Consider the following 17,796-nt stretch of genomic DNA (forward strand, 5'->3'; position numbering starts at 1 on the left):
CGGTTTCTTCATATGAAGAGTTTGTTTCAAAAACATAAACAAATAAAGTCATTATAAACTACTAACACTAACATTACTCAGCAAACATAGCCACTAAAATGATCTGTAGATCATTATAATTTAATATTAAGAGCATTCATTTTATAAAACCCATCTATTTCGTAACCTGAAATGAATGTATGAAATAAAGTAGAATCTTCCGTTTAAAGGCATCTGCAGCCTCTCTGTGGAGTGACTGTGGGAGTGTAATGGCCATTCACTCCATTAATGTCCTCTTTCTGTGGTCAGCTGGTCTGTGTAAAACCTCCCGAAGTAGGAAACATTACGGACCTTTCTGAAGAGCTCAGGGGCTTTGAGCTTTACAGGAATCAGTGCTTTTTCAGCCAGATAAACAGAAGATCTAACTGAAGTCTGTGTATACTGAAGAGTGATTTGACTGAAGAGTGATCTGACTGAAGAGTGATCATGCTGATGAGTGATCTTATCTTACTGAAAACTGATCATGCTGAACAGTGATCTTACTGAAGAGTGATCATGCTATAAAGTGATCAGACTGAAAAGTAATCAAATTGAAAAATGATCATACAGAAAAATAATCATGCTGGCAAATGACTTTGATGAAGAGTGATCACGCTGGATAGTGATCATACTGAAGAATCATCTGACTGAAGAGTGATCATACTGAACAGTGATCATATTGACGAGGGATCATTCTAAAGAGTGATCTTACTGAAGAGTGATCTAACTAATGAGTAATCACAAAGAAAAGGGATCATACTGAAGAGTGATCATATTACTAAGTGATCACACAGAGAACACACACTACAGATCATTACAGGAGCATCACACAGAGAACACACACTACAGATCATTACAGGAGCATCACACAGAGAACACACACCACAGATCATTACAGGAGCATCACACAGAGAACACACACACAGAGAGAACACACACTACAGATCATTACAGGAGCATCACACAGAGAACACACACTACAGATCATTACAGGAGCATCACACAGAGAACACACACTACAGATCATTACAGGAGCATCACACAGAGAACACACACTACAGATCATTACAGGAGCATCACACAGAGAACACACACTACAGATCATTACAGGAGCATCACACAGAGAACACACACTACAGATCATTACAGGAACATCACACAGAGAACACACACTACAGATCATTACAGGAGCATCACACAGAGAACACACACACACACAGAGAGAACACACACTACAGATCATTACAGGAGCATCACACAGAGAACACAGACTACAGATCATTACAGGAGCATCACACAGAGAACACACACTACAGATCATTACAGCAACATCGCACAGAGAACACACACTACAGATCATTACAGGAGCGTCGCACAGAGAACACACACTACAGATCATTACAGGAGCATCACACAGAGAACACAGACTACAGATCATTACAGGAGCATCACACAGAGAACACACACTACAGATGATTACAGGAGCATCACACAGAAAACACACACTACAGATCATTACAGGAGCGTCGCACAGAGAACACACACTACAGATCATTACAGGAGCATCACACAGAGAACACACACACACAGAGAACACACACTACAGATCATTACAGGAGCATCACACAGAGAACACACACTACAGATCATTACAGCAACATCGCACAGAGAACACACACTACAGATCATTACAGGAGCATCACACAGAGAACACACGCACAGAGAACACACACTACAGATCATTACAGGAGCATCACACAGAGAACACACACACAGAGAACACACACTACAGATCATTACAGGAGCATCACACAGAGAACACACACACAGAGAACACACACTACAGATCATTACAGGAGCATCACACAGAGAACACACACACACAGAGAACACACACTACAGATCATTACAGGAGCATCACACAGAGAACACACACTACAGATCATTACAGCAACATCGCACAGAGAACACACACTACAGATCATTACAGGAGCATCACACAGAGAACACACACACAGAGAACACACACTACAGATCATTACAGGAGCATCACACAGAGAACACACACACAGAGAACACACACTACAGATCATTACAGGAGCATCACACAGAGAACACACACTACAGATCATTACAGGAGCATCACACAGAGAACACACACTACAGATCATTACAGGAGCATCACACAGAGAACACACACACAGAGAGAACACACACTACAGATCATTACAGGAGCATCACACAGAGAACACACACTACAGATCATTACAGGAGCGTCGCACAGAGAACACACACTACAGATCATTACAGGAGCATCACACAGAGAACACACACTACAGATCATTACAGGAGCATCACACAGAGAACACACACTACAGATCATTACAGGAGCATCACACAGAGAACACACACTACAGATCATTACAGGAGCATCACACAGAGAACACACACTACAGATCATTACAGGAGCATCACACAGAGAACACACACACAGAGAGAACACACACTACAGATCATTACAGGAGCATCACACAGAGAACACACACTACAGATCATTACAGGAGCGTCGCACAGAGAACACACACTACAGATCATTACAGTAGTATCACACAGAGAACACAGACTACAGATCATTACAGGAGCATCACACAGAGAACACACACTACAGATCATTACAGGAGCATCACACAGAGAACACACACTACAGATCATTACAGGAGCGTCGCACAGAGAACACACACTACAGATCATTACAGGAGCATCACACAGAGAACACACACACACAGAGAACACACACTGCAGATCATTACAGGAGCATCACACAGAGAACACACACTACAGATCATTACAGCAACATCGCACAGAGAACACACACTACAGATCATTACAGGAGCATCACACAGAGAACACACACACAGAGAACACACACTACAGATCATTACAGGAGCATCACACAGAGAACACACACTACAGATCATTACAGGAGCATCACACAGAGAACACACACTACAGATCATTACAGGAGCATCACACAGAGAACACACACACAGAGAGAACACACACTACAGATTGTTACAGGAGCATCACACAGAGAACACACACTACAGATCATTACAGGAACATCACACAGAGAACACACACTACAGATCATTACAGGAGCATCACACAGAGAACACACACTACAGATCATTACAGGAGCATCACACAGAGAACACACACTACAGATCATTACAGGAGCATCACACAGAGAACACACACACAGAGAGAACACACACTACAGATCATTACAGGAGCATCACACAGAGAACACACACTACAGATCATTACAGGAGCGTCGCACAGAGAACACACACTACAGATCATTACAGGAGCATCACACAGAGAACACACACTACAGATCATTACAGGAGCATCACACAGAGAACACACACTACAGATCATTACAGGAACATCACACAGAGAACACACACTACAGATCATTACAGGAGTGTCGCACAGAGAACACACACTACAGATCATTACAGGAGCATCACACAGAGAACACACACTACAGATCATTACAGGAGCATCATGTATCATTGTATATTGTTATCCCGTTTGATATTGTTTTGTATGCTTCAGTGTTTCTAATAAAGTTTCTTGGTACAGTTCTAGGGGAAAAACTTTAATTTGTGTAGCATCTTAACATTGTGGAGGTTCTTAAAACTGTAAACTGTTCACTCAGTGCTGCTTTGAATTGACCTGATTCAGATGTTCAGCTGCACATGTACTACACACACCGACGCAGAGCAGTAGCAAGACATAAAATGAGTGACAGTAATCATGTTGATGTAATATATTTCATTCATGTAGAACCGACATACACATTTCAGTCAGATACCATAAAAGCAAGTGGAGAGAACCAGTAGTGGCCCTTCTATGGCATCAATCCAGAGAAGTCTTGCAGGAGGCTATGTGTGTAAGAATGCAGTGAGGCCTGCAAGCGGGAAACTGGCTGTTTCTGTGGAAAAGGAGAAGTTAGAGACCTGCAGCATTCCTGAGAGACACACCAACACACACCCACACCAGCTCTCACACACACCAACACACACCCACACCAGCTCTCACGCACACGAACACACATCCCCACCAGTTCTCACACACACAAACACACATCCACACAAGCTCTCACACACACCAACACACATCCACAACAGTTCTCACACACACCAACACACACCCACAACAGTTCTCACACACACCAACACTCACTCACACCAGCTCTCACACACACCAACACACATCCACAACAGTTCTCACACACACCAACACACATCCACAACAGTTCTCACACACACCAACACACACCCACAACAGTTCTCACACACACCAACACTCACTCACACCAGCTCTCACACACACCAACACACATCCACAACAGTTCTCACACACACCAACACACATCCACACCAGCTCTCACACACACCAACACACACTCACACCAGTTCTCACACACACAAACACACATTCACACCAGTTCTCATACACACCAACACACATCCACACCAGCTCTCACACACACCAACACACATCCACACCAGTTCTCACACACACCAACACTCACTCACACCAGCTCTCACACATACCAACACATGCCAACACACATCCACAGCAGCTCTCACACACACAAACACACATCCACACCAGTTCTCATACACACCAATACACATCCACACCAGTTCTCACACACACAAACACACATCCACACAAGCTCTCACACACACCGACACACACTCACACCAGCTCTCACACACACCAACACACATCCACACCAGTTCTCACACACACCAACACTCACTCACACCAGCTCTCACACATACCAACACATACCAACACACATCCACACCAGTTCTCACACACACCAACACACATCCACACCAGTTCTCACACACACCAATACACATCCACACCAGTTCTCACACACACAAACACACATCCACACCAGCTCTCACACACACCAACACACATCCACACCAGTTCTCACACACACCAACACACATCCACACCAGCTCTCACACACACCAACACACATCCACAACAGTTCTCACACACACCAACACACACCCACAACAGTTCTCACACACACAAACACACATCCACACAAGCTCTCACACACACCAACACACACTCACACCAGCTCTCACACATACCAGCTCTCACACACACCAACACACATCCACACCAGTTCTCACACATACCAACACATACCAACACACATCCACACCAGTTCTCACACACACCAACACACATCCACACCAGTTCTCACACACACAAACACACATCCACACAAGCTCTCACACACACCGACACACACTCACACCAGCTCTCACACACACCAACACACATCCACACCAGTTCTCACACACACCAACACACACTCACACCAGCTCTCACACACACCAACACACATCCACACCAGTTCTCACACACACCAACACACATCCACAGCAGTTCTCACACACACCAACACACACTCACACCAGCTCTCACACACACCAACACACAAACACACCAGTTCTCACACACAAACACACATCCACACCAGTTCTCACACACACCAACACACATCCACACCAGCTCTCACACACACCAACACACACTCACACCAGCTCTCACACACACAAACATACAAACACACCAGTTCTCACACACACCAACACACATCCACACCAGCTCTCACACACACCAACACACAAACACACCAGTTCTCACACACAAACACACATCCACACGAGTTCTCACACACACCAACATACATCCACACCAGCTCTCACACACATCAACACACATCCACACCAGCTCTCACACACACCAACACACACTCACACCAGCTCTCACACACACCAACACACAAACACACCAGTTCTCACACACAAACACACATCCACACCAGTTCTCACACACACCAACACACATCCACACCAGCTCTCACACACACCAACACACATCCACACCATCTCTCACACACACCAACACACACTCACACCAGTTCTCACACACACCAACACACATCCACACCAGCTCTCACACACACCAACACACATCCACACCAGCTCTCACACACACCAACACTCACTCACACCAGCTCTCACACATACCAACACATACCAACACACATCCACAGCAGTTCTCACACACACAAACACACATCCACACCACCTCTCACACACACCAACACACACTCACACCAGCTCTCACACATACCAACACATACCAACACACATCCACAGCAGTTCTCACACACACCAACAGACATCCACACCACCTCTCACACACACCAACACACACTCACACCAGCTCTCACACACACCAACACACACTCACACCAGTTCTCACACACACCAACACATACCAACACACACCCACAACAGTTCTCACACACACCAACACACATCCACACCAGTTCTCACACACACTGACACACATCCACAGCAGTTCTCACACACACCAACACACATCCACACCAGTTCTCACACACACCAACACGCACTCACACCAGCTCTCACACACACCAACACACATCCACACCAGCTCTCACACACACCAACACTCACTCACACCAGCTCTCACACATACCAACACATACCAACACACACCCACAACAGTTCTCACACACACCAACACACACCCACAACAGTTCTCACACACACCAACACTCACTCACACCAGCTCTCACACACACCAACACACATCCACAACAGTTCTCACACACACCAACACTCACTCACACCAGCTCTCACACACACCAACACACATTCACAACAGTTCTCACACACACCAACACACATCCACACCAGTTCTCACACACACCAACACACACTCACACCAGTTCTCACACACACCAACACACATCCACACCAGCTCTCACACACACCAACACACATCCACAACAGTTCTCATACACACCAACACACACTCACACCAGTTCTCACACACACCAACACACATCCACAACAGTTCTCACACACACCAACACACATCCACACCAGTTCTCACACACACCAACACACACCCACACCAGCTCTCACACACACCAACACACATCCACACCAGCTCTCACACACACCAACACACATCCACACCAGCTCTCACACACACCAGCTCTCACACACACCAAAACACACCCACAACAGTTCTCACACACACCAACACTCACTCACACCAGCTCTCACACACACAAACACACATCCACAACAGTTCTCACACACACCAACACACACTCACTCCAGTTCTCACACACACCAACACACATCCACAACAGTTCTCACACACACCAACACACATCCACACCAGTTCTCACACACACCAACACACATCCACACCAGCTCTCACACACACCAACACACATCCACAACAGTTCTCATACACACCATTACACACTCACACCAGTTCTCATACACACCAACACAGATCCACAACAGTTCTCACACACACCAACACACATCCACACCAGTTCTCACACACACCAACACACATCCACAGCAGTTCTCACACACACCAACACACATCCACACCAGTTCTCACACACACCAACACACATCCACACCAGCTCTCACACACACCAACACACATCCACAACAGTTCTCACACACACCAACACACACCCACAACAGTTCTCACACACACAAACACACATCCACACAAGCTCTCACACACACCAACACACACTCACACCAGCTCTCACACACACCAGCTCTCACACACACCAACACACATCCACACCAGTTCTCACACACACCAACACACATCCACACCAGCTCTCACACACACCAACACACACTCACACCAGCTCTCACACACACCAACACACAACCACACCAGCTCTCACACACACCAACACACACTCACCCCAGCTCTCACACACACACCAACACACATCCACACACACCTACACCAGCTCTCACACACACCAGCTCTCACACACACCAGCTCTCACACACACCAACACACACTCACCCCAGCTCTCACACACACACCAACACACATCCACACACACCTACACCAGCTCTCACACACACCAGCTCTCACACACACCAGCTCTCACACACACCAACACACCCCAAAACACACCCACACCAGCTCTCAGACACACCTTGACTGATCAACACTGTAGGAACCTCTCACTTCACACTCACATTTACATTTACAGATAATGCGTTGAACCAGAAATGTTATTTTGTTATTTTATTCCTTTAAAGTCATAGCTGTTTATCTTTTAACACAAAACCTAAATATGCCCACAATATAAGCTTTTGTTATCTGTAAAGCAGCTTCAAAATATTTAAGGTTTGCAAAAGACTACCTATAGAGAGTGAGAGAGAGAGAGAGAGAGAGAGAGAGAGAGGGAGAGAATGAGAGAGACCAAAAGACAGAGGGAAAGAGAGAGAGAGAGATAGTGAGAGACCAAAAGACAGAGGAAGAGAGAGAGAGACAGAGAAAGAGTGACCGAAAGACAGAGGGAGAGAGAGAGATACCAAAAGACAGAGGGAGAGGGAGAGAGAGAGAGAGAGAAATACCAAAAGGGAGAGGGAGAGAGAGAGAGAGGGAGAGAGAGAGGGAGAGAATGAGAGAGACCAAAAGACAGAGGGAAAGAGAGAGAGAGAGATAGTGAGAGACCAAAAGACAGAGGAAGAGAGAGAGAGACAGAGAAAGAGTGACCGAAAGACAGAGGGAGAGAGAGAGATACCAAAAGACAGAGGGAGAGGGAGAGAGAGAGAGAGAGAAATACCAAAAGGGAGAGGGAGAGAGAGAGAGAGGGAGAGAGAGAGATACCAAAAGGGAGAGGGAGAGAGAGAGGGAGAGAGAGAGATACCAAAAGACAGAGGGAGAGGGAGAGAGAGAGAGAGAGAAATACCAAAAAAGGGAGAGGGAGAGAGAGAGAGAATTAAAACAGTAAAAAATGATAGAAGTATTATATTTTGCTTTCTATTAACGTAACTTCAAAAATACATAAGCCTTGTAAAAGTATGTTTTAGAAAGAGACGACAGAGTGAGAGAGATGAAAAGAAAGAGAGAAAGAGAGAGTGAATAAAGACAAAGAGAGAGATGAAAAGAAAGAGAGTGAATAAAGAGAGAGAGATGAATGAGAGAGAGAAAGAAGAATAAAAATGCAAAAGTTTTGTCATGAAAAAAACATCAGCCTGATAAAAGTATGTTTTTAGAGAGAATAGAGAAAATAGAAAGTGAGATTGGGAGCAAGAACAGAGAAAGAAAAAAGAGGGAGGCAAAGAGAAAAGATGAACAGAAGAGAAAAGAGACGAAAAGTAAAAAATGCTGACTATATTAGCTTTAGTCATCAATAAATGCAACTCAAAAAACATATAAGCCTTATATAATAGAATAAAAACAGAAAATATGGAGAACAGAGAGTGAAAGAAAGAGAGGGATGAAAGAGAAAAACATTAAAAAGTTAAAAATGCAGACATTATTATCTTGGTCTTCCTTAAAAGCATGTAAGCCTTATGAATGTATATTGTTAGAGAGAGAGAGAGAGAGAGAGAGAGGGAAAGAAAAAATAGAACAGAGAGATGAGGGAGTAAGAAAGAGAGGAAAAGAGAGACGAATGAGAGCGAGAGAAAGAGGGAACAGAGAGGAGAATAAAAAAGTAAAAAAATGCTCACTATATTATTAATGTAACTTTACAAAACTTGTAAGCCCCATATAACAACAGAGAGCGCATAGAGAGAACAGAGAGTGAGAAAGAGAAAGGGAGAGAGAGAGAGAGAGAGAGAGAGAGAGAGAGAGAGAGAGAGATACTCAGAGCTGTAATTATGAGTGAGTTACATTATAGAGCTGAACAAAGCCAGGCCCTGGAGTCACACACACACACACTCACACACACAGGTTTAAAACAACACTGCTGGAGTGAGAGCAGACTCAACGGCGACACACTCCTACGTGCGTTTTGTGTGTGTGTGTGTGTGTGTGTGTGTGTGTTAGTCACTGTATTGATGTTCTATATTAGTCTTTTTCTCATTGCTCCCTCAGAATCCTCAGATCCTTTCATTTAAAGGGGACGTCCACTGATTGTTCTGTATCTGAGTGGTTTGATGGTCACTGTACTGGAATGGTCCACCCTAGAGAAAGTCACTGACACTTTACATGTCTTCACAGTGGTGCTAATAGGAACCAGGGGTCACCATAACTACAACACAGCTGTAGCCATTTCATTCACTATCCAGAACCACCAGAGAACCTACACGTCTTCTAAATGTTTTATTTTTATGTTAAAACATTGATTAATCTGAAAAAAGAAAAAAAACTTTTTGTCTCACAACACGCTGCATGTACCCCTCCACTATGAACTAACTTATTATAAATAATGTTTTAGGCCAAAACCTGATGTGAAAACTATAGTAAAAGCATATTTCAGACATCAGGCAGAGTTTCTGTGAGGGAGCTTGTGGAGGCATTGCACTCTTCAGACGTCTGGTTCCTATCACCACCACTGTAAACATTTCTGACTCTAGATTATCAAAATCTTTCTAGAATGGCGCATTTCAATCCAAAACACACAGAATGGCTTTGTTTACATCTGAACCATGTAATTATGATTATAATCATGAAGATATTTGGAAAAACCTTTTATTATATACAGAATATCTTTCTCTGTTTTCATGCAAGAGAACATTCATACTAAGAATATCTATTGATAGCTGGATTATACAGGCTGGCGGAAGTTCTTTGGCCTATGTTTAAATGAATGGGTTGCCCCAAGCTCAGTTGGTGAACTGGCCTGTTCAGGCTTCGAGCTGTATTTATTTGTTAGTGCTTTTAATGCGCTTGAAGCATCAAGATCAGACAGATGCACCCACACCCATAAAGCAAAGATCTGTCAGTGTGAACAGCTTTTTATTTTATAAATCAGATTTTTATGATTTTTAAACTACTGAGCCATTGAACTGTGCATTGAAAAAAAGCTGCATTTTGCTGTACACTTACAGTAATAAGCTATAATTAAACTATGGTAATCACCTTTATTTTTACCCAAAAAACTGCTAAAATAATGGAACCGAGTAGCCAGTAATTTACGGTAAATTTATACGTGAATTTGTTGAAATTGACCTTCTAATCTGTGTATGCCATCATGTTTTGCATAATGTTGCCCCAGGTTAACAAGCCCATTTCCTTACTTTACACTGACATTGTACATATTTAATAATGATGAAAGGGTTATTAATGAAGTAAAGGGTTTGAATAAAGCAGAAAAACAGCTTGTATTTGATGACACATTTGATGTATTTGATGTTTTGGCTTGATGCAGCTTGTGGATGATACATTTTACTAAACCTCTTTACTAAACTTTACACAATCTCCCTCAGAATAGCACAGATTTTACATTTTTCATCCATCCAAAAATCAGATCCATCCAAAAATCAGAATCGGAGAATTCTAGTATTCAGTATCATATAAATATTTTTTCTTATGAGAAATTGTTGGGATGTAGTTGTTGCCTTGAGGCAACATTGTGTGACAGTGGAATGGATTTAGCCAGCAATGGGTGAGGTGTCACTTACGCAGCCACGTCAGAGAACATTGCAGTTATTGCTTAGATTTCTATTTAGAATTATTCTTTATTTAGAGTCATTTTGTGTTTTTGCAGATTTTTGAAAATCTGAATTAAATAAAGTATTTGATGTGTGTGCATCTGTAGAGGCTAAAAGCCCCTTCTAGGTACTAATACCATATTATACGTGTCAGTGTTCAATAAATGTAATAGTTTCTTTGGTTTTGTTCAGAAAATTAACAACAATTCCTCTTACTTGAAAATCACTTGACTTTTTTAGCATCATTTTAAAACGTTGTGGTTTTAAATGCTTGGTTTCACTGAAAAAAGCATGAAATAGAATCATTCTGTTTTTTTACAGCATTCAAAGATCTATACCATGTAGTTACTCAGTTTCATCGTAAATTTTTATATTAAAAAAAAACAACAGTTTTTTATATAGTGCTCTGTCCACTGTTGCACAATGTTGCCTTAAGGCAAAATGAACCAAAAGAACCAAGCACGCATTATACTTCAAATTTGTTTTTGATTTGAATTTTTAGGCCAGTTTTTGATTGCTATTTCAATTTGATTCACAAGAAAAGTGAATCAAATATTTTTTACACATTACTTGTGTGGGTGTTAAAAATCTGTGTAAAGAGCTATAGAAAATACAATATTTATAATGTTTTTGATTATTATTTTTGTTTGTCAAACACAGTTATGCATATCTATTGCAATTTAACACCACCCACTTGTGCTTAAGTTCTAAGGAGTGTTTCAGCCTGGACTGTTTTTTTTTTAATGGAGATACAATACAGGGCAGCCAATCAGAACAAGGTTCATTTGCATCTTTTAGTCTTAAAGGCACAGTTAACAGCCTGTTTAAAGAGAGACTGGAAAGCAGCCACGTCAAAATGAATTACAACTGTTTTTGATACACAAAACCAAAGAAACATCAGAAGTGGACATCAAGAAAAGAGTAGGGTATGGGCACTTTAAAATGACCGCCCAGCTTCTCATTTACAGCCTACATCTTAAATACAGCTGAGCTGAGGGAATGGTGAGGTGGTTGTACCGACATGCTGGGAATTTCAGAGGAGCAGTTTTGTTCTGGCAGGCTTCCAGTACTGACCCTCAGCCCTGACCCGTGGGCCCATGGAGAAGGTGCTGGGAGAAAGCTGCAAAGTTTATAAACCCTACAGAAGTAAAGCTACAGGTTCTACAGTTTAGGTGTGGTTACATGCAGCATGTAAGGCAGTATGGCCTCGAGCCTTTTATCTGAGACTGTTCACAATGCAGCACAAGCGCTGACTTGTTTCTACTAACCTATATTAATTATTTACAGCCCACACTGTTAAAACCCTGGAAACCGATCTCTTTCATTCTGGGCCATTCAGAAGTTTCAGCACCACCCAGCCCGGACAGCACAGCTACAAATGGCCCGTTTCCAAATAGCTGTAAGAAAGCCCTCAAACTCACCAACTTTGCTGCCAAATGATCAGCACCTTCATCATAACATAACATCTCAAAAGAAGGAACATCCCTTTGAATTAATCAGGCTATTTTCATCGCTGTGCCTTTAAGACTTAATATATACAAATGAGCTCTGTTTCTGATTGGCTGCCCTGTACTTTGTCTGGTTCACAAAGCAGTCCAGACTGAAATACTTGTAACTTCAGTTTGAGTGGGCGGGGCTAAACAGCTGTAGGCTGAACAGGTGGAAAGATGCAAATGTGCTCATGGTTGTGACATCACAAAAAGGACAAAGATGTTTAGTTGCTATATGTGGATGATGTGAACTGTGAAGTGAGCAATACATTTTGAAACCTTAGTGATGTTTACAAACTATTTATTGTATAAAATTGAGGAATGTTTTCATGATATGGTTCTTCAGGGGTTCTTTAGTAAAGAGAATGGTTCTGTAGCACCTTTCCTCTTTCTAAAGAACTTGAAGAACGAAGTGTAGGAGCTAGTAGCTACACTAAAAGATGGTTCTTCAAGGGTTCTTTAGAAAAGAAAGTGGTTCTATTAGAACTATGAACACTCAAATGCTTTAATGGTTCTTTGCATGGTGAATTGGTTCTTCAGATAATTGAGAATATCTTCTATATGGTTCTGTATATATTGTAAATAGGTATATATAGCACCAAAAGGGGTTCCTCTACTGTTACAAGCTTGACACTGTAACAATAGCAGAACCCTTTTTTGTGCTTTATCGAACACTATCCAACACGTTCTCCGCCAATCTGAAGAACATTTCACCATGCCAAGAACCATTTAAGCATGAGATGATTCTACAGGACTATCTCCTTGACTCAAGAACCCTTGAAGAACCATCTTTTTGAAGAGTGCAGGAGCTAGTACCTGCACAAAAAGATGGTTTTTCAAGGGTTCTTTAGGAAAGAAAATTGCTCTTTGTAGAACCATGAACACTCAAAGAACTGTTTGCATGCTTAAATGGTTCTTTGGATGGTGAAATGGTTCCTCTGATTGATTTAGAATGTGTTGGACATGGTTCTATATAGAACCTTTTTGAAAATAGGTCTATAAAGCACCAAAAAGGGTTTCTTCTATTGTTGCAAGCATGATATTGTAACAATAGCAGAACCCTTTTTGGTGCTATATAGAACCATATCCAACATATTCTCCATCAATCCGAAGAACATTTCATAACACAAAGAATCATTTAGGCATGATATGATTTAATAGGACCATTCCCTTTACTGAAGAACCCTTGAAGAACCATCTTTTTAAGAGTGTAGGAGCTAGTTCTTTTTATCAAGGGTTCTTGTAAAGACAACGGTTCTACGTAGAACTATGAACACTCAAAGAACCATTTGCATGATTAAAGGGATGCATGGTGAAATGGTGCTTCAGATTGATGAAGAATGTGTTGTATATGGTGTAGAGTCTTTTTGAAAAGGGTTCTATGTAGCACCAAAAAGGGTTTTTTCTATTGTCACTAGCTTGACCCAATAGTAGACCCATTTGGACTGCTGTATAGAACCACAACACAATGTTGTATATGGTATAGAATCTTTTTGAAAAGGGTTCTATATAGCACCACAAATGGTTCTGCTGTTGTTCAATTATGAGCTTGTAGCAATAGCAGAATGCTTTCTGGTGCAATATAGAACCCTTTTTTTGGAAAAAAAAACCTTAAAGAACCATCTTGTTGTTTTTTTCACAGTGCTGACCATTGATTCTGTACCACGGTCAGCTACTACTGGCCACTAACCAGATAAGCAGCCTAGCACAGCTAGTTCCAACCATCCGGAGAAACGGTGGGGCAGGATAACGCAGTGTTTACATGTTAACGTTGAAAAAAAACGCTGCTCTGTGCCTCTTTGGGCACTTGATGATGACATAAACGCTGCACTGTTGATTGCATCCGCCTCTTTGTGAAGATCAAAGAAGAGCATTTATCATTCTCTTTATTTATTCAAAGCAGAAAAGGGCCAGGACAGCTTTAAGTTATATCATGTACGTCTCCTGCTCCGTGCAGACGCCTACACTGTCAAGACTGATACGTTCTTTCAGTTTCAATGCTGTGAATGATGTTAGAGGTCACTCGTTGCCTCTAATGACGTTTAAAAACTTTGTCTGAAGTTATACATGAAGTTAAATACACTCAAACTTTTAGGTTCAAAAAGCAAAGTGTACCTCATACAAACCATACTGATGCAGAAACTTGACTTTTTTTACATGTATTCCTTTTTTTTCACAGCATAGATGTAATTGTAATGATCACAAGCTGAAATGTAAAAGAAAGCTCTTTCATAAAGAGTCTTCGCTATAACAATGGTTTTGAGAAAAAGTGCAAAGTTGGCAGTAATGTAAGTTGTTTTGTTACAACCAAACTGACCACTCAGTAGAGACACTAAACACACTCATGGTTCAGATCTAAAACATGCAAAGAGCGTCCAAACTCATGTTAAACCTGGATATAATGTGATTTTTGTCTTTTATGGTTGGTTATAATCACTAAAATAAGTGCGGGTGAGTTCAGTCAGACAGTGTGAACAGCCTGGATTGAGTGGTAGCAGTTAATTCCTCTAAAATAAGTAATGATAATTTGATTATTTGAGCACAAATCAAAGTCAGAGCTGTCATTTCCTTCAGCTAGAGATGTTTTCCAAGAGGTGCACCTGGGATCGTAAACTGGAAAACGAGGAGAGGTTTGAACTCTTTCAACAATGGATCAGTTCCATCGTCATCATTACAAAACTGAAAGCCACAAAGTTGGGATATTTATGCTTTGCAGTGAGTGTTAAAGCATGGTAACACACTGAGTTAAATGCTGTTTATCACACTTTCATTGTGAACTCAACTCATCTTGAGATATTTTCTGTTATAACGCAGCCAATTATTGTGAGTTTTAAGTACCACACAGCATTATTTTAGAGTTTTATTACACAGAATAGCTCAGCCAGTTAGCACAGAAGTCCCTGTAGTATCTGAGTAGTAAGCTTTAGTATATAATTAGCCTGTAGAGTTGAAAAGCCTTTAAAAATATCATGAAAACACTTTTTTTAAAGTCTGATGATTCAGGTTTTGCCGTTTTGAAGACTTTTAAAGTTTTACACTTGAGTTTGTTTATTTTTCATTTTATTTATTGCTTTATTTATTTTGTTTATTTTGCGATGTTGACAAAAATTGATTTTGCTGGCCAGATACAAGTTTTTGGTTATAATTTATAAGCAAGGCTCAAATTCTGTGCATGAATAGTGCAATAGAGGGCTAAAGTAAAAGTAGAGCAGTGGTGTGCTATGGGTGAGTGGTGTGCTATAAGCTAAAGGCTGTTCATAAATCAAATATTATGGGTCTAAATTCAGAAAAAAATATTGTAAAATCTTAATTAACAGTTCTAGGCAAACTGACTGCCCCAGTACACTGTTAGAAGTAAAGGTTCTGTGCTGGTACATTTTTGTTCATCAAGGTACAAACAATGTAAATGTTCCCTCAAAGGTACAGCAGTGGTTTTAAGGTGCAATTGTGAATCATAAATAAGTTTTTCCATATTTGTAAACATATTTGTATCTTTTCAAAACCGAATGTTTTAAAACAGAGCGATAAAATTAAACCCTGGAGACGAGACGGGGTGTGTGGAGTGTGCAGTTTCGAAAATATCATTTCAATGGATTATGGTTCAGTTACATTCCCTGACCAAACTTACTGAGATGTACACAGTACCCCTCCTATCACAGCCCAGTGATAAGAGGGGTACTGTCCCAGTGACAGTTTACTACCTTTATTTTTCCGAGAGTGTAGTATATACCACATAAGAAAAAATATCTGATTGTTTTAAATGTATTGCTTTCATGATGTCACGAAAACTGGCATATTTACATGCATCCGCCCTGTCATCCTACAGCAGTTTAGCTCTGCACGTTCACACTGAAGTTATAAGTGTTTTAGCTTGGACTGCATTTTGAAAAAGGCACATCACAGACAAAACCTTATATCTCCAAAATGGTAACTTTACAGGAGAAGAGAAAAAAATACTTTACTATTATTGTAAGTTAACGGAACCAGACTTATTTTCAGGTAAATTTGGGTCGTTTCTATTGCTCCATTCATCATAAAAATTATGCACAATTTAAAGAGCAACAGACATTTCCAAACTATGCCAAAAAAATGAAAAAGGAGAAAAATGGAGATACAAGGTTTTGTTCCAAAATCAGTGATATATAAGTATTAAAGGCAGAACAACAGAAACAGCCTGATTCATTCTAAGAGATAAAGAGGGCTTAGAAAATATTCAGGTAAAGAAATATGACTGGAAAAAAATACTATAAGTGGATCTCAGGGGGTAGAAATGCATAAAAATATAGCATATGGGCCCTTTAAAACATTTTTGTATCAATTAATAAAAATAGGCCCAAAAAGTTACAAAAAAGGCAAGGAGAGAAGAAATAAGCCAGTCTTTCTCAGCTGCACAGTGAGGCTGATTGTCAGAGGTGCAGGAAGCTAATTCTGGGTCGGGAGGTTTTTTTTGTCAAAAGCTCTGGAAGTAAACACTTCTAGCCATGGGTGCCAATAATTTTCTCCAGGCCTCAGCTTGATTCCCCAAAGTGAAATGTGAATTCTTTTTTTTTTCATAAACTGTGAGCCAATAAAAATGTGCTGGCGAAAATGTTCCACTCCTTTCAAATGATTTCAGATGTTCCGGGTTTCAATAAATCTGGGTGCCAGTTAATTTGGCTCGGACTGCCTGACATCTTTGCCCATCAGCTGCGGACCTTCAGATA

This window comes from Pygocentrus nattereri, chromosome 14 (assembly GCF_015220715.1).
Source record: "Pygocentrus nattereri isolate fPygNat1 chromosome 14, fPygNat1.pri, whole genome shotgun sequence".
Lineage (NCBI taxonomy): Eukaryota > Metazoa > Chordata > Actinopteri > Characiformes > Serrasalmidae > Pygocentrus > Pygocentrus nattereri.